We start from the raw sequence: 21564 nt of genomic DNA, 5'->3' as shown, positions 1-21564 counted from the left end.
AGTAAACTCTTACAATAAACTATTACAATAGGGCAGGTTACAGGATAACTGTACTATTTAGTAAAGTCTTACAATAAACTATTACTATAGGGCAGGTTACATAATAATTGTACTAATTAGTAAAGTCTTACAATAAACTATTACAATAGGGCAGGTTACAGGATAACTACTTATTAGTAAAGACTTACAATTAACTATTTCTATAGGGCAGGTTACAGGATAACTGTACTAATTAGTAAAGTCTTACAATAAACTATTATTATAGGGCAGGTTACATAATAACTGTACTAATTAGTAAAGTCTTACAGTAAACTATTACTATAGAGCAGGTTACATAATCAATATACACATCCGTGCTCAAATGCCGGCTTCTTCTGCATGTCTTCGGCGTTGCTTCAGCGTGTGCACCGGTCCAACAACTCCCCCACGATCATCCACAGGAGCCAGGAAGTGCGTCTCTGTATCAGACGCCACAGAACATACAGCAAGGAAGAACAGTTCCGGCTAACTGTAGGAAGACGCTCCAGACGAGTAAAGGTAAATTCAGCAAATACTTTATTGATGCACTATGCACTAAAAACAAAGTGAGGACAGTAGCAAAATGACCACTACAAAGGTCATATAGTGGTCAAAAAAAGGCAGCAACAGCAGACGCGTTTCATGCGGGTCCTCCGCACTTGATCACTGCTTAACATATGCAACTGCCTGCAGTCTATTTAAAGGGACATGTAATTCAAAAATTAACATCACATGTTTATAATTAATCAATTATAGAGTATTAAAATAATGTTCCTATATTAACAGACTGGAAATGTACAGGACACAGGATAGAATATACCCAAAGATATGTAAATAAATTAATATACAAACAAAAACATGAAAGGGGAGAAAAATAGATAATAAAAGATAAAAAATAATAAACAAATAAACAATAGGGAAAAATATTATTTTATATATATATATAAATGGCAGCCACTATCTTAAAGTGTATTTAAACTTTTATAGATAACTGCTTATTGAAAGGGAGCTAATCATGTGCAATTTAATGTTGGTAATATTGTTCTTTAAATTCCATAACAATAATAAATCTCCCAATTTTTTAAATTATTTAAACAAAAAGATTGACATCGGCCTCAACATTTAAACCAAGTGGAATCCTGGTGTTAAGATAGAAAATCCACCTAACCTCCTTTTTGCTCAAATAGTATTCTCTATCCCCACCTCTCTTAGATAAGGGAACATGATCAATGGCTTGAAAGCTAGCTAAGCTGGAATTTCCCAGATGTTCAAATTTAAAATGGGTGGCAACAGAGGTAAACACATCAGGGTCCTCAATGTCCCTGATGTGCTCCAACACCCGATCTCTTAACCTCCGCTTGGTTTTCCCCAAATATTGTATTTTACATTCTTTACAAGTCATAAGATGGACCATATGTGTAGAATTACAATTTAGCCTAAATTTGATTTTGTATCCTTTGTTGTTACTGTGGGACATGAAAGTGTCCCCCTCAGTTACATAATCACATGTTTTACATCTGGTAGCTCTACATCTATAGAAACCCATCCTAGGTTTCAACCAAGTTTGTGTCTTCCTAACTGGCAAGAAAGAGGGAGCTACATAATCTCTTATGGTCATAGCTTTTTTTGGTACAAATTTTATACCTTCTGCCAACACCTTCTCTAATACTGTGTCAGTATGGAGTATCGGGAGGCATTCACGGATGATATCACAAACCTGTTTAAACTCCAGACTGTATGGAGTACTAAAAATTATATTTTTACACACATCCTTAGCCTTTCCCTCTCTCTCAAATTTCCTATACAAGAGAAGGTCCTCTCGTGGTATAGCATCGACTATCTCTTTTGTACTTTGTAATGGGGGAGGTGAGGGAGAGTTGGGTGGGTTATATTAATCTAAACTTAAGGGATAAGTCAAAATTGTTTCTTATATATTCGTAACCCTTAAGTTCCAGAACCATTAACAGTAGTATACATCAGAATGTACAGTGAGATGCAAAAAAGGAGAGATTTTGCAGCGCAAAGAAAAAAGACTGTTGGTTACTGGATTAGTTAAATACTGAAACCCACTATAAGAATTTTCAATTTTCAAAAAATAATTGAAATCAAATTTCAGATTCTTTAAAATACCATTGACATCTGCATTCACACGAAATAACTTTATTGGGAAAAATTATTATAGTAGTAGTCCGGCTGGACTAGTACTCACGCACACTCACACACATACGGTTTAAAACTTGCTGGAACTCAGACAATATAATTAATCTGAATTGCACCTATGAAATTCAAATCACTCCCTAGCAGGAGGTATTTAAATATTAGTGTATATATAGGTAATTAACCCCTGTAGGTAGGTGAGTATATTGTTAGCAGTTAAGGTGGAGTGTGTCTGGTATGTATTTATACAAAGAAGCACAACAGTATTATGTATATACAAATTTTCCGGTTTGTGTGCTAAAATTTTTAAAGTTTACAAAAATAATCTACAGTACACTCCGTGTGTGTATATTAATCAATCAGTCGTAAGTAAAGCTGGTGGTTTACTGTGTTTCTAAAGTTTTATCATTGCCAGTATTATAAAATATGTTAAATTGGCATTAAAGGACCCCGATCAAAGCAAAGTCATTGGTGATTTTAAAGTACGATGTATACCTTTAAGGATAAGGAGTATTGCCAGTTATATTATAAAGGCAATGATATTCTTGATATTATTTGCTGTGTACAACTTGATGTTACAGCAATTATACTTGTGAAGTTGAACTCTCAGCTTAAATATTGGCTAGTCCTGTTATATTTATATATTAGCTTAAGCCATGAGTTATCAATATATACCATATACACAAATGGTTGTTTAGAAAATCAAATGCACTTTATATGCATGATGCACATATTCATCGCTAAATGTAATCTCAGTATACAACTTGTACAAGCAATTATTAACTTCGCTTTAAAAAGATAGAAATTAAAGCCACAGTTCAGCCTGGCTGAGTGTAAAAATACCAAAGGGTTACCCACGAGTGGAAAGATATACTGAGTTGAACTAAAAAAGATCTCTTTTATAGCACATATTCACCGCTGGAAGCGGTTTGCAATTTCAGTATGCACCTTGGCCAGACAATTATTTGCTTTGCCTTAGAGAAAAAGATAGAAATTGAAGCTGCAGTTCAACCTGGCTGAGTATAAAGATACCAACAGGTTACCCACGAATGGAAAGATATGCTGAACTGAACTAAAAAAGGTCTCTTCTATAGCGGAGGCCTGTTTAACCGTTAACTATCACTGTATATATAACTCCAAACACAGGTTGCCCACGAATGGAAAGAAATCTGCTAAACTTGAACTGAAAAAGGTCTCTTCTATAGCGGAGGCCTTATTTAACGTTAACTTAACTGCCACTGTATATAGACGTAATCACTGCGGTGTAATTGAATATTTAGACTGAGTCAGCTCTTAAAATCGAGGTTCCATAACCTCGTGCAGGTGCCCCTGACGCGCGTTTCACATAACGCTTCCTCAGAGGGGGCTCTTTTGTACTTTGTAAAAGGGTATCCTTATACCCTCTTTCCAGAAGTCTATCATGTAATTTTTTACTTTGTTGCTGATACAAAGACTCATTTGAACAAATGCGTTTTGTCCGAATGAACTGACTTTTGGGAATAGCATTCAAAACATGTTTTGGATGACACGACTTGTAATTGAGGATTGTATTCCCACTAGTGGGTTTTCTATACAAGTTGGTAACAATGCTATCTCCCTCAGCTGTTATCTCAATGCCAAGAAACTGTATTTTTAGAGGATCCTGAACCCCTATAAATGTTAAATTGAAATTATTACAATTTAAATAGTCAAAAAAGGAAAATACCAGTCGTTATTAAATCACTGTATTCAGGCTTAACTTACATTAATCCGGTATCAGCAGCATTTTCTAGTGTTTTCCATCTCTAGAAAAAATTATAACTGCACATACCTGATAGCAGAATAAACTGCACGCCATTCTCTCGCTGAAGTTACCTCATCTGTGTAATCCCCTCAGACATATGTGAGAACAGCAATGGATCTTAGTTACAACCTGCTAAGATCATAGAAACCTCAGGCAGATTCTTCTTCTATTTACTGCCTGAGATAAAATAGCACAACTCCGGTACTATTTAAAAATAACAAACTTTTGATTGAAGAAAATAAACTAGCTATATTTAACCACTCTCTCCTACAACGTCCTTGCTTTTTGAGAGTTGCAAGAGAATGACTGGCTATGACAGTTAGGGGAGGAGCTATATTACAGCTCTGCTGTGGGTGTCCACTTGCAACTTCCTGTTGGGAATGAGAATATCCCACAAGTAATGGATGATCTGTGGACTGGATACACCTTACAAGAGAAAAAGGAAATTGCTGATTTCTCATCTCCATCCCATATAAATAATAAGTCATCAATATAGCGACCGAAGTAAACTATATGATGACGGAAGGGGTTACTATCTGCATAGACGTGGAACAGCTCCCACCATCCCATATAGAGATTGGCGTAGGAGGGGGCAAATTTTGCCCCCATAGCTGTTCCACGCCTCTGCAGATAGTAGGATCCCTCAAACAAAAAATAATTATGGGAGAGTAGAAATTCAATGACACAAATGAGAAAATGTTTGTAATCTTCAGAATAGTTCGACATTCTATCTAGAATGTGAGAAATAGATTGAAGTCCCAAATGATGGGGGATCGACGTATACAGTGATGATACATCCACTGTTATAAACCGATAAGATGGTTTCCATTGTATGGATTTCATGGCACATAACACCTGTGTAGAATCTTTAATGTAACTGGTGAGATCTCCCACAAGGGGTTGCAAAAATATATCCACCAACTCAGAGGTGGGCTCCAAAAGAGAGCCCACCCCTGATATGATGGGTCTACCAGGAGGATGAACTTAATCCTTATGTAACTTCGGGAGGAAATAGAAGATAGGTACCCTTGGGTTTTGTTTCAATAGGTAATCCATTTGAGAATCCTTTATCAAACCTATTTGTTTTCCCAACAGTAATACCCTCTCCAATCTCCTTCCGAACCTAACTGTAGGATCAGTGTCTAGTTTTTCATAAACCTCAGCATCCCTAAGTTGTCGTTTGGCCTCAAAAAGGTAATACTCCCTGTCCATAACAATGACATTACCACCTTTGTCAGATGCCTTTATGACTATATTGTGGTTTTTTTTTAGGGATGCCAAGGCCTTGAAATGATTGCCACTGAGGTTTTTATTAAACCTATTTGATTTTTTCTCCCTATTAGATTCAACTTTATCTGCCAAAGCTATCAATTTCTTCTCAATTGTTCTTTGAAAAACATCAATATTTTTACCCCTGGTATTTATAGGGTAAAAATTACTTTTTCTCTTTAATCTCACCTCAGGATGCATATCCCCTTGTAAGGTATTATCTCCCAGATTATCATCCATCAATTGCATTAGCTCAGTAAGTGCACAATGATCACCGAAATTCAGTGTATTATGTTCACCATCAGAGCCAGACATAGCCAAATCACCAACTGTACCCACAGTTCCTCCACACCACCATCTTCAACAAAAAAATGTTTTTTCAATGTGAGTTTTCTCACAAAATTGTTTACATCTAAGATGGTGTCGAAGAGGCTAAAGGGAGCAGTTGGAGAAAAATTCAAACCCTTACTCAAAACCTCCCTTTCATACTGATTAAGTTCATATTGCGACAAATTAATTACATTTTTTAGACATACTTGCGGACCTGAGTCCGATTTGTTCTCATATGATATGTCCTTACTCTCTTTTCTTTTTCTTCCTCTACTACCCCTTCTTGTTTTTTTTTTTTCTGACATCTAAGCCCACTTCGTTTTTTGAAGCCCCTTCCATTTCAACACTAGGAATATCTAATACTGATGCTGTTCTGACCTCTACAGCTCCCTCCCCATTAGACTCATGGTCAGTGGTATCCTGATCATATTCTGCCTCAGCAAATCTTATTTTCTTAGCTGATTTATTCTCATTCCTTTTATTAAAGGCGCATTTATCACCCTGAGTTTTGTGAGGTGCTGCAAACCACCTATACACCCTGTTTGATTCATAGTCTCTTTTATCACGAGACAGTTTGGTTTTCTTAAAGTCCCACAGTTCTTTGGAAAACTTCAACATATTAGCTTCAAACTTGGTGTCATACTCTTTGAATACAGGGTCAGTCTGTAGATTTTGTAGGTCAATTTGTATTGCTTTAATTAAAGTGATAAGTTCTTGTCTCTGTTGTTTTTTAAATTCTATAAGTAAGTCCATCAAAGCAAATGAACAATCATTAAGAATCTTATTCCACTTTAATATAAAGTCAGAGTCATTCACTGTGAAGGATGGAAATTTCCTTATCCTTAAGCCTCTTGGAATACGTTGATATTTTTTATACAGTAGAGAAGCCTTGATGTCCAGGTCTAATTTTATATCCTTTCTACGAAGCTCATCAATATGGAAAAAGAGGCTATCAATGGTATTTTCATTATCATTCGAAAGGTAGTCCAAATCCTCATCTTAGTGATATAAAGTGGCTTCCAGGTCTCTCAGTACAAAACAGTCCTGTGTCTCTGACATAGCTAAAGTCCAATCCAGTCAATAGTGCACAGTGCAACACCAATTCAGATATGTAACAGTCCTAATAGACAGTATGTAAACCTTCAATGTAATACCTGGGGTTGTATCTTCAGCACCGCACAAGTCACTGAACGCTCCTTGAAAAACGCTAAGTAGTTAGCCCAATAGCATAAGAACACAGGAGAGCAACCGCAATATAACAGAAAAACAATATCAATATACACAACAAGCAGTGCTTACCCCATCCATGCTCAAATGCCGACTTCTATATAAATGGCAGCCACTATCTTAAAGTGTATTTAAACTTTTATAGATAACTGCTTATTAAAAGGGAGCTAATCATGTGCAATTTAATGTTGGTCATATTGTTCTTTAAATTCCATAACAATAATAAATCCCCCAATTTTTGAAATTATTTAAACAAAAAGATTGACATCGGCCTCAACATTTAAACCAAGTGGAATCCTGGTGTTAAGATAGAAAATCCACCTAACCTCCTTTTTGCTCAAATAGTATTCTCTATCCCCACCTCTCTTAGAGAAGGGAACATGATCAATGGCTTGAAAGCTAGCTAAGCTGGAATTTCCCAGATGTTCAAATTTAAAATGGGTGGCAACAGAGGTAAACACATCAGGGTCCTCAATGTCCCTGATGTGCTCCAACACCCGATCTCTTAACCTCCGCTTGGTTTTCCCCAAATATTGTATGTTACATTCTTTACAAGTCATAAGATAGACCATATGTGTAGAATTACAATTTAGCCTAAATTTGATTTTGTATTCTTTGTTGTTACTGTGGGACATGAAAGTGTCCCCCTCAGTTACATAATCACATGTTTTACATCTGGTAGCTCTACATCTATAGAAACCCATCCTAGGTTTCAACCAAGTTTGTGTCAATCTTTTTGTTTAAATAATTTCAAAAATTGGGGGATTTATTATTGTTATGGAATTTAAAGAACAATATTACCAACATTAAATTGCACATGATTAGCTCCCTTTCAATAAACAGTTATCTATAAAAGTTTAAATGCACTTTAAGATAGTGGCTGCCATTTATATATATATATATATATATATATATATATATAATAAAAAAAATTCCCTATTGTTTATTTGTTTATTATTTTTTAATCTTTTATTATCTATTTTTCTCCCCTTTCATGTTTTTGTTTGTATATTAATTTATTTACATATCTTTGGGTATATTCTATCCTGTGTCCTGTACATTTCCAGTCTGTTAATATAGGAACATTATTTTAATACTCTATAATTGATTAATTATAAAAATGTGATATTAATTTTTGAATTACATGTCCCTTTAAATAGACTGCAGGCGGTTGCATATGTTAAGCAGTGATCAAGTGCGGAGGACCCGCATGAAACGCGTCTGCTGTTGCTGCCTTTTTTTGACCACTATATGACCTTTGTAGTGGTCATTTTGCTACTGTCCTCACTTTGTTTTAAGTGCATAGTGCATCAATAAAGTATTCACTGAATTTACCTTTACTCGTCTGGAGCGTCTTCCTACAGTTAGCCGGAACTGTTCTTCCTTGCTGCAGGTTACATAATAACTGTACTAATTAGTAAAGTCCTACAATAAACTATTACTATAGGGCAGGTTACATAAAAAACTGTACTAATTAGTAAAGTCTTACTATAAACTATTACTACAGGGCAGGTTACATAATAACTGTACTTATTAGTAAAGTCTTACAATAAACTATTAATATAGGGCAGGTTACATGATAACTGTACTTAATAGTAAAGTCTTACAATAAACTATTACTTTAGGGCAGGTTACACAATAACTGTACTAATTAGTAAAGTCTTACAATGAACTATTATTATAGGGCAGGTTACATAATAACTTTACAAATTAGTAAAGTCTTACAATAAACTATTACTATAGGGCAGGTTACATAATAACTGTACTAATTAGTAAAGTCTTACAATAAACTATTAATATAGGGCAGGTTACATAATAACTGTACTAATTAGTAAAGTCTTACAATAACATATTACTATAGAGCAGGTTACATAATAACTGTGCTAATTAGTAAAGAATTACAATAAACTATTACTATAGGTCAAGCTACATAATAACTGCACTAATTAGTAAAGTCTTACAATAAACTATTACTATAGGGCAGGTTACAGGATAACTGTACTAATTAGTAAAGTCTTACAATATACTACTACTATAGGGCAGGTTACACAATAACTGTAATAATTAGTAAAGTCTTACAATTAACTATTACTATAGAGCAGGTTACATGATAACTACCAATTAGTAAAGACTTACAATAAACTATTACTATAAGGCAGGTTACATAATAACTGTACTAAATAGTAAAGTCTTACAATAAACTATTACTATAGGGCAGATTACATAATAACTGTAGTAATTAGTAAAGTCTTACAATAAACTATTGCTATAGAGCAGGTTACATAATAACTGTACTAATTAGTAACGTCTTACAATAAACTATTTCTATAGGGCAGGTTACACAATAACTGTACTAATTAGTAAAGTCTTACAATAAACTATTACTATAGGGCAACTTACATAATAACTGTACTAATTAGTAAGGTCTTACAATAAACTATTACTACAGGGCAGGTTACATAATAACTGTAGTAATTAGTAAAGTCTTACAATAAACTATTACTATAGGGAAGGTTACATAATAACTGTACTAATTAGTATGGTCTTACAATAAACTATTACCATAGGGCAGGTTAGATAATTATGGTAGTAATTAGTAAAGTCTTACAATAAACTATTACTACAGGGCAGGTTACATAATAACTGTAGTAATTAGTAAAGTCTTACAATAAACTATTACTATAGGGCAGGTTACATAATAACTGTACTTATTAGTAAAGTCTTACAATAAACTCTTACTATAGTGCAAGGGTGTTGTTTTAGTTCGCCCTAGCATTTGGGTCTTCTTCTGGACATTACCTAACCTGACATTAGTAAAGTCTTACAATAAACTATTACTATAGGGCAGGTTACACAATAACTATACTAATTAGTAAAGTCTTACAATGAACTATTACAATAGGGCAGGTTACATAACTGTACTAATTAGTAAAGTCTTACAATAAACTATTACTATAGGGCAGGTTACACAATAACTATACTAATTAGTAAAGTCTTACAATGAACTCTTATTATAGGGCAGGTTACAGGATAACTGTACTAATTAGTAAAGTCTTACAGTAAACTATTACTATAGGGCAGGTTACACAATAACTATACTAATTAGTAAAGTCTTACAATGAACTCTTATTATAGGGCAGGTTACAGGATAACTGTACTAATTAGTAAAGTCTTACAGGAAACTATTACTATAGGGCAGGTTACACAATAACTATACTAATTAGTAAAGTCTTACAATGAACTCTTATTATAGGGCAGGTTACAGGATAACTGTACTAATTAGTAAAGTCTTACAATAAACTATTACAATAGGGCAGGTTACATAATAACTGTACTAATTAGTAAAGTCTTACAATAAACTATTACTATAGGGCAGGTTACATAATAACTGTACTAATTAGTAAAGTCTTACAATGAATTATTACTATAGGGCAGGTTACATAATAACTACTAATTAGTAAAGTCTTACAATAAAGTATTACTATAGGGCAGGTTACAGGATAACTGTACTAATTAGTAAAGTCTTACAATATACTACTACTATAGGGCAGGTTACACAATAACTGTAATAATTAGTAAAGTCTTACAATTAACTATTACTATAGAGCAGGTTACATGATAACTTTACTAATTAGTAAAGTCTTACAATAAACTATTGCTATAGAGCAGGTTACATAATAACTGTACTAATTAGTAACGTCTTACAATAAACTATTTCTATAGGGCAGGTTACATAATAACTGTACTAATTAGTAAGGTCTTACAATAAACTATTACTACAGGGCAGGTTACATAATAACTGTAGTAATTAGTAAAGTCTTACAATAAACTATTACTATAGGGAAGGTTACATAATAACTGTACTAATTAGTATGGTCTTACAATAAACTATTACCATAGGGCAGGTTACATAATAATTGTACTAATTAGTAAAGTCTTACAATAAACTATTACTACAGGGCAGGTTACATAATAACTGTAGTAATTAGTAAAGTCTTACAATAAACTATTACTATAGGGCAGGTTACATAATAACTGTACTTATTAGTAAAGTCTTACAATAAACTCTTACTATAGTGCAAGGGTGTTGTTTTAGTTCGCCCTAGCATTTGGGTCTTCTTCTGGACATTACCTAACCTGACATTAGTAAAGTCTTACAATAAACTATTACTATAGGGCAGGTTACACAATAACTATACTAATTAGTAAAGTCTTACAATGAACTATTACAATAGGGCAGGTTACATAACTGTACTAATTAGTAAAGTCTTACAATAAACTATTACTATAGGGCAGGTTAAATGATAACTGTACTAATTAGTAACATCTTACAGTAAACTATTACTATAGGGCAGGTTACACAATAACTATACTAATTAGTAAAGTCTTACAATGAACTCTTATTATAGGGCAGGTTACAGGATAACTGTACTAATTAGTAAAGTCTTACAATAAACTATTACTATAGGGCAGGTTACATAATAACTGTACTAATTAGTAAAGTCTTACAATGAATTATTACTATAGGGCAGGTTACATAATAACTACTAATTATTAAAGTCTTACAATAAAGTATTACTATAGGGCAGGTTACAGGATAACTGTACTAATTAGTAAAGTCTTACAATATACTACTACTATAGGGCAGGTTACACAATAACTGTAATAATTAGTAAAGTCTTACAATTAACTATTACTATAGAGCAGGTTACATGATAACTACCAATTAGTAAAGACTTACAATAAACTATTACTATAAGGCAGGTTACATAATAACTGTACTAAATAGTAAAGTCTTACAATAAACTATTACTATAGGGCAGATTACATAATAACTGTAGTAATTAGTAAAGTCTTACAATAAACTATTGCTATAGAGCAGGTTACATAATAACTGTACTAATTAGTAACGTCTTACAATAAACTATTTCTATAGGGCAGGTTACATAATAACTGTACTAATTAGTAAAGTCTTACAATAAACTATTACTGTAGGGCAACTTACATAATAACTGTACTAATTAGTAAGGTCTTACAATAAACTATTACTACAGGGCAGGTTACATAATAACTGTAGTAATTAGTAAAGTCTTACAATAAACTATTACTATAGGGAAGGTTACATAATAACTGTACTAATTAGTATGGTCTTACAATAAACTATTACCATAGGGCAGGTTACATAATAATTGTACTAATTAGTAAAGTCTTACAATAAACTATTACTACAGGGCAGGTTACATAATAACTGTAGTATTAAGTAAAGTCTTACAATAAACTATTACTATAGGGCAGGTTACATAATAACTGTACTTATTAGTAAAGTCTTACAATAAACTATTGCTATAGAGCAGGTTACATAATAACTGTACTAATTAGTAACGTCTTACAATAAACTATTTCTATAGGGCAGGTTACATAATAACTGTACTAATTAGTAAAGTCTTACAATAAACTATTACTGTAGGGCAACTTACATAATAACTGTACTAATTAGTAAGGTCTTACAATAAACTATTACTACAGGGCAGGTTACATAATAACTGTAGTAATTAGTAAAGTCTTACAATAAACTATTACTATAGGGAAGGTTACATAATAACTGTACTAATTAGTATGGTCTTACAATAAACTATTACCATAGGGCAAGTTACATAATAATTGTACTAATTAGTAAAGTCTTACAATAAACTATTACTACAGGGCAGGTTACATAATAACTGTAGTATTAAGTAAAGTCTTACAATAAACTATTACTATAGGGCAGGTTACATAATAACTGTACTTATTAGTAAAGTCTTACAATAAACTATTGCTATAGAGCAGGTTACATAATAACTGTACTAATTAGTAACGTCTTACATTAACTATTTCTATAGGGCAGGTTACATAATAACTGTACTAATTAGTAAAGTCTTACAATAAACTATTACTGTAGGGCAACTTACATAATAACTGTACAAATTAGTAAGGTCTTACAATAAACTATTACTACAGGGCAGGTTACATAATAACTGTAGTAATTAGTAAAGTCTTACAATAAACTATTACTATAGGGAAGGTTACATAATAACTGTACTAATTAGTATGGTCTTACAATAAACTATTACCATAGGGCAGGTTACATAATAATTGTACTAATTAGTAAAGTCTTACAATAAACTATTACTACAGGGCAGGTTACATAATAACTGTAGTATTAAGTAAAGTCTTACAATAAACTATTACTATAGGGCAGGTTACATAATAACTGTACTTATTAGTAAAGTCTTACAATAAACTCTTACTATAGTTCAAGGGTGTTGTTTTAGTTCGCCCTAGCATTTGGGTCTTCTTCTGGACATTACCTAACCTGACATTAGTAAAGTCTTACAATAAACTATTACTATAGGGCAGGTTACACAATAACTATACTAATTAGTAAAGTCTTATAATGAACTATTACAATAGGGCAGGTTACATAACTGTACTAATTAGTAAAGTCTTACAATAAACTATTACAAATAGGGCAGGTTAAATGATAACTGTACTAATTAGTAATGTCTTACAGTAAACTATTACTATAGGGCAGGTTACACAATAACTATACTAATTAGTAAATTCTTACAATGAACTCTTATTATAGGGCAGGTTACAGGATAACTGTACTAATTAGTAAAGTCTTACAATAAACTATTACAATAGGGCAGGTTACATAATAACTGTACTAATTAGTAAAGTCTTACAATAAACTATTACTATAGGGCAGGTTACATAACTGTACTAATTAGTAAAGTCTTACAATAAACTATTACTATAGGGCAGGTTACATAACTGTACTAATTAGTAAAGTCTTACAATGAACTATTACTATAGGGAAGATTACATAATAACTGTACTAATTAGTAAAGTCTTACAAGAAACTATTACTACAGGGCAAGTTGCATAATAACTGTACTAATTAGTAAAGTCTTACAATAAACTATTACTATAGGGCAGATTACAGGATAACTGTACTAATTAGTAAAGTCTTACAATAAACTATTACAATAGGGCAGGTTACATAATAACTGTACTAATTAGTAAAGTCTTACAATAAACTAATACTATAGGTCAGGTTACATAATAACTGCACTAATTAGCAAAGTCTTATAATAAACTATTACTATAGGGCAGGTTTCATAATACCTGTACTAATTAGTAAAGTCTTACAATAAACTAATACTATAGGTCAGGTTACATAATAACTGCACTAATTAGCAAAGTCTTATAATAAACTATTACTATAGGGCAGGTTTCATAATACCTGTACTAATTAGTAAAGTCTTACAATAAACTATTACTATAGAGCAGGTTACATAATAACTGTACTAATTAGTAAAGACTTACAATAAACTATTACTATAGGGCAGGTTACATAATAACTGTACTAATTAGTAAAGTCTTACAATAAACTATTACTATAGGTCAGTTTACATGATAACTGTGCCCCCCCATGACTATTCAGCTATAATCTGTATACTGTACTTACTATAACTGTGACAGTTTTGTTAGTGATCCCACTGATGAGTTTTCTAACAGGCTAATAGTGTGACCGTTTAATGTCTCATAATGAAGTCACTTTACCTTGTAGCCACATAGGCTTTTGCACAGAAGTGTATTTAAAGGGACAGTCTACACCAAAATTTTTCTTATTTAAAAAGATAGATATTCCCTTTATTACCCAATCCCCGTTTTTGCATAACCAACACAGTTATATTTATATACTTTTTACCTCTGTGATTACCTTGTATCTAAGCCTTTGCAGACAGCCTCCTTATCTAAGTGCCTTTGACAGACATGCAGTGTAGTCAATCAGTGAAGACTCCTAAATAACTTCACGGGAGTGAGCACAATGTTATCTATATGACACATGTGAACTAGCACAGTCTAACTGTGAAAAAATTTCAAAATGCTCTGAGCTAGGAGGCGGTTTTTAACTGTTTAGAAATCAGTTTGAGCCTAGCTAGGTTTAGCTTCTCAAACATACCACCAAGGGAACAAAGCAAATTTGATGATAAAAGTAAATTAGAAAGTTGTTTAAAATTGCTGCCCTATCTGAATCATGAAAGTTTAGTTTTGACTTTACTGTCCCTTTAAGTTTTGTGCTGCCATAGGCACTGACATATCTACTACTCCTTCACTAAAATAAATATTCAGAGATTACTGATTTTTAATACAATGAATAAATAAAACATTTGGAGAGCATAGGAATGGGAAGACTTCATGCCATAGAACTAGACCTGAAAATGTGCTGCCCATCACAAATACTGCTGCTCTAGGCATAGGTCTAATTGACCTTCTCCATAATATTTACAATAATAATACTCAGATGGTAAATTCATGGCATATATTTGTATATTTATTTATAGCCTCCATTATCTCTTGTTATATGAAAGAAAACTGGGTATGGGTGTACCTAGGTACACACAAGCCCAAAAGGGGCCGCTTCCTAATACTAAATCTAAAAACAATAATAACTAAAATACAAATAAAAAATATAATATTAAAGTGTATATATAAAAAACATACACCAACAGAACACAAACGTCCAATGTAATCCAAAAGGCCGCAGCAGGTGTGTGATGATCTATAGAAAATAGAAGAGAGGCGCCACCATGGCACAGTACCACCAACACAGTAAGATAATGATGCAAGATGTCAAATTATACTCACAAAGGTGAAGCACCCAACGGTGCTAATAGGGCAGACTGGTCCAGCTCACTGTATAGAACCAGCAATGATGTCCAGTGACAAATGCCTTGGGAAAGCCTTCTTAGCACCTAACACATATGAGTTCATGCTGATAACCGGCTTCAATGTCTGTGCTCAGGAAGAAGGTTCCCTTATTCACTCCAGTTACGTCAATATCTGATATTATTATTGGTTATTTGTAGAGCGCCAACAGATTCCGCAGCGCTAATATCTGTCAGTTCTCTGGCCGTGTCCTGCAACAGCTGCACAGGAAGTAAATGGGAGTCCTCCATCTGTTGGCACTCTACAATATGTAGCTCTTATCTTGAGCTTGGCATCGCTGTGTGTCTCCAACAGCGCCCAAACACCATCCTAACTATTCTTGCTCTCTAAACGTGACACCTATACACATAATCAACTGACCTCCTCCAGACCTTGTCCACACATATCCACCATTCTCCCTATTTGCATATTACCTTCCCCTTCAAACTAGATGCCACTACAGCATATAGTGAATTGCAGCACACCTCGTATGGGAGGCATATCTCCTTAATGCAGAATTTAGTTACCATCTCACATGTTAGTATACTGTATTTAATCCCTTGAGCCCTGAATTGTTCCTTTACTTGTTACATTACTGTTTCATGTATCTTTACATGTTTTTCTACATCTCCTCTAATAATGTTTCTGCATATGTTGTGACTATTGGAATACATGCCACAGGTTTGCCTTTTAGTACACCCACAACACTAGTAACTTAACCGGGTAGATTGTTTACATTGGTTACCATGGTAACCCTGTCTTCTGTACACAGTCGCCCACCGTATGACGTCATGGACGACAGGCACCGACAGGGTATTTAAGGGCAGTTCAGAACTTAATCTGTTCACTGCTGACTACCTCGCATAACCTCTTACGGAGGTAAGTACATCTATATGGGTTTCCTCTGACTCTGTCAATGCGTCTCAGCGCATGTCCCGCAGCTTAATTGCGGCCTGCAGACACTCTGGGCATACTAACGTCTGACCTATGGGGCTACAACACTTGGGCCAAGCTTTGCTACTATTCACATACTCGTAGCCTAATACATATAGGCATATTGTGTATCTGATTTGGGTGTCAGCATATCAGTGATTTACACACTGTAACAAGGTGGGCCTTCAACGTGCTGTCTACAACAGGGGAGGTAAACCTTTATTTCTATACATATACGTATGTTATTTTGAATATGCCTAGTGATATGTGTGGATGCCTCTAGTGAGGAAGGAGTCAGTTTTTTTATGTTTTAAACCATGTCCATTTTCTGTGGTTCCTTTGATTCCTTTGTATTTCATGTACTATGTATCTCTGAAATGTTATGGCTCTGTCCTCTATTTCTTCTGTGCCTGAGCTTTTCTCCACCATGAATTATAGGATTCACTGCACTTGCTCATGACACTACTTTCTACTATGTACTTAAATATATCCTAGGAATCAAATCTTTTCTTTTCGTTGACTTTTTCTTTATTATCTTTTTTTAGTTTCTTTCCTTTGCCTTGTACAAATTGTTGTATGTTAGTCTTGTCTAGTGATGTATTTTTACTCTTTGTGGAACTCATTGTATTTTCTGTATTCTTCTGTATTTTTTCATATAGAACAGTCTTGACAAAGTTTTTCTATGTGTTGTATTACTTTTTGTTTGTAATCCCCCTTGTTTCTTGCACCCATTCCAGACTGGGGTTAACTGCCTGTGGCTCTGGTGACATCACAGCTTTTTTGGAGTGCTATTTAGCACCCAGGGCTGGATGTTGCCGAGTCACAGGATGTGTACCTGGTCCGGTCTTGGAGTGCAGTTCCCTTCCATGTTTTATATATATATATATATATATATATATATATATATATATATATATATATATATATAAAACAACTCAGCATCCAAAGGAGGAAAAAGAACTGTAACTCAGGACTCGAAAAGCTTGTGCAATGGTTTATTCAGCAATGTTGCTCATGATAAGGTGCGTAACCTAAAATGCACCTGACGCGTTTCGCGCATGCGCACATGCGCTTCATCAGAGGTAAAGATCTCAGAGCAAAGCCAGCACCTATATGCAGACCATCAACCAATCAGGGGATAGGTAACAATTACAAATCATAATCTGTTGTTAACATATCAAATACACCTGAGCATGTAAATGGTGTGCATAAGGGCATAGTATCTTACACAGATATACTTATATATATATGCTACTAGTATTCAAAAAACTCTATCGTTAGCAAAATAACAATATTGGCACATTACTAACAAATATACATTCATATCTGCCTTTAAATAATCAACTCTAACTATGAAGAAATATTTTTCCAAACTGAAGGATATATATAAGAAGTATATGTAAAAAACATAATCTAATACTTTGGGGCATCCAAGGGCTAACGATTTAAATAAACCCTAGGATAGACACATAAATAAATGAGTGAATTCTATAGATGTCCCAATAATTGCTACAATTAATATGCATGATAAACAATATGTAAACAAATAATGAAAAAATATATATTTTTTTTACATAAATAAAATTGCTTATCAAAAAAAATAATATATATATATATATATGCAAATATATATATGCACATATTAACACATTTACAGTATATATATGTATATAAGCATATACACATATTAACGCATAAATATATATGTATATATTCATATATTTACAATTTTCTGTCCACCCCTTCACTCCCCTAGTTCTCATGCTATGTCTGAATGCAAGGTGGCGTTCGCATTGCACCTCAGCTGTAATACCAGCGCTGGTATTACTAAGTGGAGCGCAAATATCGCTTTCCAGGACTGGCAAAGAAAACAATATTTCTAATGGATGATACTGGAACATTTTGAGGGAAAATATAGTTCCCTCAAGATGATTGGAGCGTTCCAAATTCTGCTCTTTTGCCGCCAGAGATTAACTTTTCTTTCCCAAAACCAAACATCTCAAAAGACAAGTGAGAAGAAGTTGGAAGTGTATGTACAGGTAAATCTGCATCTTTATATTTATATATAATATTTGATAAAGTTCACGATTACTCAACCAATTAATAATTTTGTTCATATTACCTACAAATGCAGTATAGCAAAAGGTCATCCACAAAAACTCTATTATATCTCAAAATAGGGTTCTTTTCCTGGATATGTTAGGTCTGGAAAGATCTAAACTAGATCACTGGTCCTCAAACAAACACGTGGCCGTATGCAAATTAAAGACAGAGTCACAGTTAAAGGGACAGTATACATCAATTTCATATAACTGCATGTAATAGACGTTACTATAAAGAAGAATATGCACAGATACTGATCTAAAAATCCAGTTTAAAACCTTTTAAAAACGCTGAAAGGGGCTGGGTAAACAAAAAGAGCAGACACTTCCTCCTTCCCCTTCCCTGCAAATTAAAAGTCAGATAAGGTAAACAGGAGCCAGCAGGAGTCTGTAAACACGCGTATACATCTGGCACTGTGGGGCTTGGTTAGGAGTCTGTAAACGCGCGTATACATCTGGCACTGTGGGGCTTGGTTAGGAGTCTGTAAACGTGTGTATACATCTGGCACTGTGGGGCTTGGTTAGGAGTCTGTAAACGCATGTATACATCTAGCACTGTGGGGCTTGGTTAGGAGTCTGAAAATGTTCTGAAAAAATAAGCAAAACTATACATTGTTACAAAAACTCCCCCAGAGGGGCTACACAAATGGATCATCTACAAAACATTAATGCAATGAAAAATATAGTGTACAATGCCCCTTTAACAATAATATGCATATGCAGTAATTGTCAATCTGAAAGACACATACCAGTTTTTTCCCCATTTTTTTTCTCGTATTTGTCATAAGAAATATCCATCTCCACTTTGATTATCTGCCTTTTAGGTTGTTCAGTTCACCACAAACATTTGCGATTGTCGCTCTTATAGCACGATACAGAAGCGATGGCATCCAGATGTTCCATTATCTCATAAGGTTTCACTGTGGCCTCTTGCAAGGATCTCGCCTGAAGGAAGGAATGGTATTGGTAGAGGAAGAAAACTTCATGAAGACATAGTAACATAGTAACATAGTAGAGGAGGTTGAAAAAAAGACCGAAGTCCGTCGAGTTCAACCTATATAAATCTAAAATACTTACAAAAAACTCCAGTTAAGATTAAATAATCCCACTAAAAGGTGACCCATTTAATACTAGCAATCATATCCATGAATTTTGTTTCTAGACAGAAATGTATCCAAACAATTTTTAAATGTATCTAGGGTATTGGCATTCACTACCTCCTTTGGTAATGAGTTCCACAACTTTATTGCTCTTACAGTGAAAAAACCTTTCCATTGCAGGAGATTAAATCTCCTTTCCTCCAACCTTAAATTGTGACCTCTTGTGACAATTTTCTTTGAATAAACAGAGCTTCTGCCATCTCTGTATATGGGCCTTGAATATATTTATATAAAGTAATCATGTCACCTCTCAAGCGCATTTTTTCTAAATAAAACAGACCCAGTTTGGCTAGCCTCTCCTCATAGGTTAATTTCTCCAATCCCCTTATTAGCTTTATGGCCCTTCTCTAAACTTTTTCTAGTTCTGCAATATCTTTTTTTGCGATCGGTCCCCAGAACTGCACTCCATACTCAAGGTGAGGTCTTACCAGGGCTTTATATAGTGACAGAATTATGCTTTCCTCCCTTGAATCAATGCCTCTTTTAATATATGCTAGTATCTTATTAGCTTTTATAGCCGCTGCACTGCATTGTGCACCCATCTTTAGCTTGTTATCTATTACTACTCCCAAATAATTTTCCTCATCTGGCTAAGTCTTGTCCCATTTAAATAATATGTTGTCTGCTTATTTTTACTTCCAAAATGTAGAACCTTGCATTTTCCCGTATTAAATCTCATTTTCCATTTACTTGCCCATACTTCTAATTTTTGCAGATCCCTTTTTTACAAAAGTTGATCCTGCTCTGACCTAATGACCTTACTTAACTTAGTATCATCTGCAAAAAAAGAGATGTCGCTATTTACGTAAACACCTACTATTACTTCCCCTAATGCTTTAAAAGCAATGCAGAACTTACAGATGAAAGCTCCTCTACAGACCTTTTGAAATCTATGTGACAGGGTAAATTTGCAGCCCAACCAGTTGGTCATTTCAATGTTTTGCAGAAAGTCTTTAAACCCTTTTAAACAATCCTTTGGCATTACATCATAAGTAATTAGCAAGTAGAAAATTATAAATTTTTCTTCGTTCCCTTGGTATCTTTATTTAAAAAAGCAGAATGTAAGCTTACGAGCCAGCCCATAATTGGTTCAGCACCTGGGTAGCACTTGCTGATTGGTGGCTACATTTAGTCACCAATCAGAAAGCGCTACCCAGGTGCTGAACTAAAGATGGGCTGGCTCATCAGCTTACATTCTGCTTTTTTAAATAAAGATAGCAAGAGATTGAAGACAAATTGATAATAGGAGTAAATTTGAAAGTACTTGAAATTGCTGCTATTTGGGTTCAGTATCTCTTTAAGAAATAACATTTTCTTTTTCATTTGGAATAACTACCTTTATTCTTAAACTCCCTAATAGCTAAACAATATAGCATTATATACATTATGTGCCTGTAACAACAGTAAGAGGAAGGAGTTCTTTTTCTATAGCCTTTTCTTTCTCTCCTATGTTTCTCACTCCCAGACAAACTAGCTGCTTCACATTGTATTTGACTGCCACCCTAGTGGGATGTGATCATGGGGATCCAAAGTATTATGGGTTAAGAAGCGCTCCGTTCGGTGTGAAAAACACATATAAAGAAGAAAAAAAGGAATAGAATACACAAAGTGTAATCCTGTTTATATAGCGCTATCAGCCTTCTTCCTCATCATTATAGCCTGGTTGTCCCCATCTGTGGTAATGATGCTGGGTCCTAAATTGTAGCAACACACTTTAAAGCTCAGCTCTTTTCTCTGGGTTGTGCTGTATTAGTTGTGTTCCAATTCGTTCTTCAGTATGCGCGTAACGTTAAAAATGGTAAATATTTATTGATTTAAATAAAATTAAAAA

At 34.0% G+C, this 21564-nt stretch overlaps 1 protein-coding gene across 1 annotated transcript in view; it reads right to left on the bottom strand.

Moving 5' to 3' along the window:
- LOC128648395 (phospholipid-transporting ATPase ID) overlaps nucleotides 1–19491 on the bottom strand; it is a 381201-nt gene extending 361710 nt beyond the window's left edge. Inside the window, exon 1 of the mRNA XM_053701018.1 lies at nucleotides 19323–19491. The gene's annotated coding sequence lies outside the window, so the exon portion shown is untranslated. The remainder of the gene's footprint in view (nucleotides 1–19322) is intronic.
- Between the last annotated feature and the right edge of the window lie 2073 nt (nucleotides 19492–21564).

Source organism: Bombina bombina, chromosome 2 (genome assembly GCF_027579735.1).
Source record: "Bombina bombina isolate aBomBom1 chromosome 2, aBomBom1.pri, whole genome shotgun sequence".
Lineage (NCBI taxonomy): Eukaryota > Metazoa > Chordata > Amphibia > Anura > Bombinatoridae > Bombina > Bombina bombina.
The sequence above is the reverse complement of the archived record's forward strand: the minus strand, read 5'-3'. Positions and strand labels throughout refer to the sequence as shown.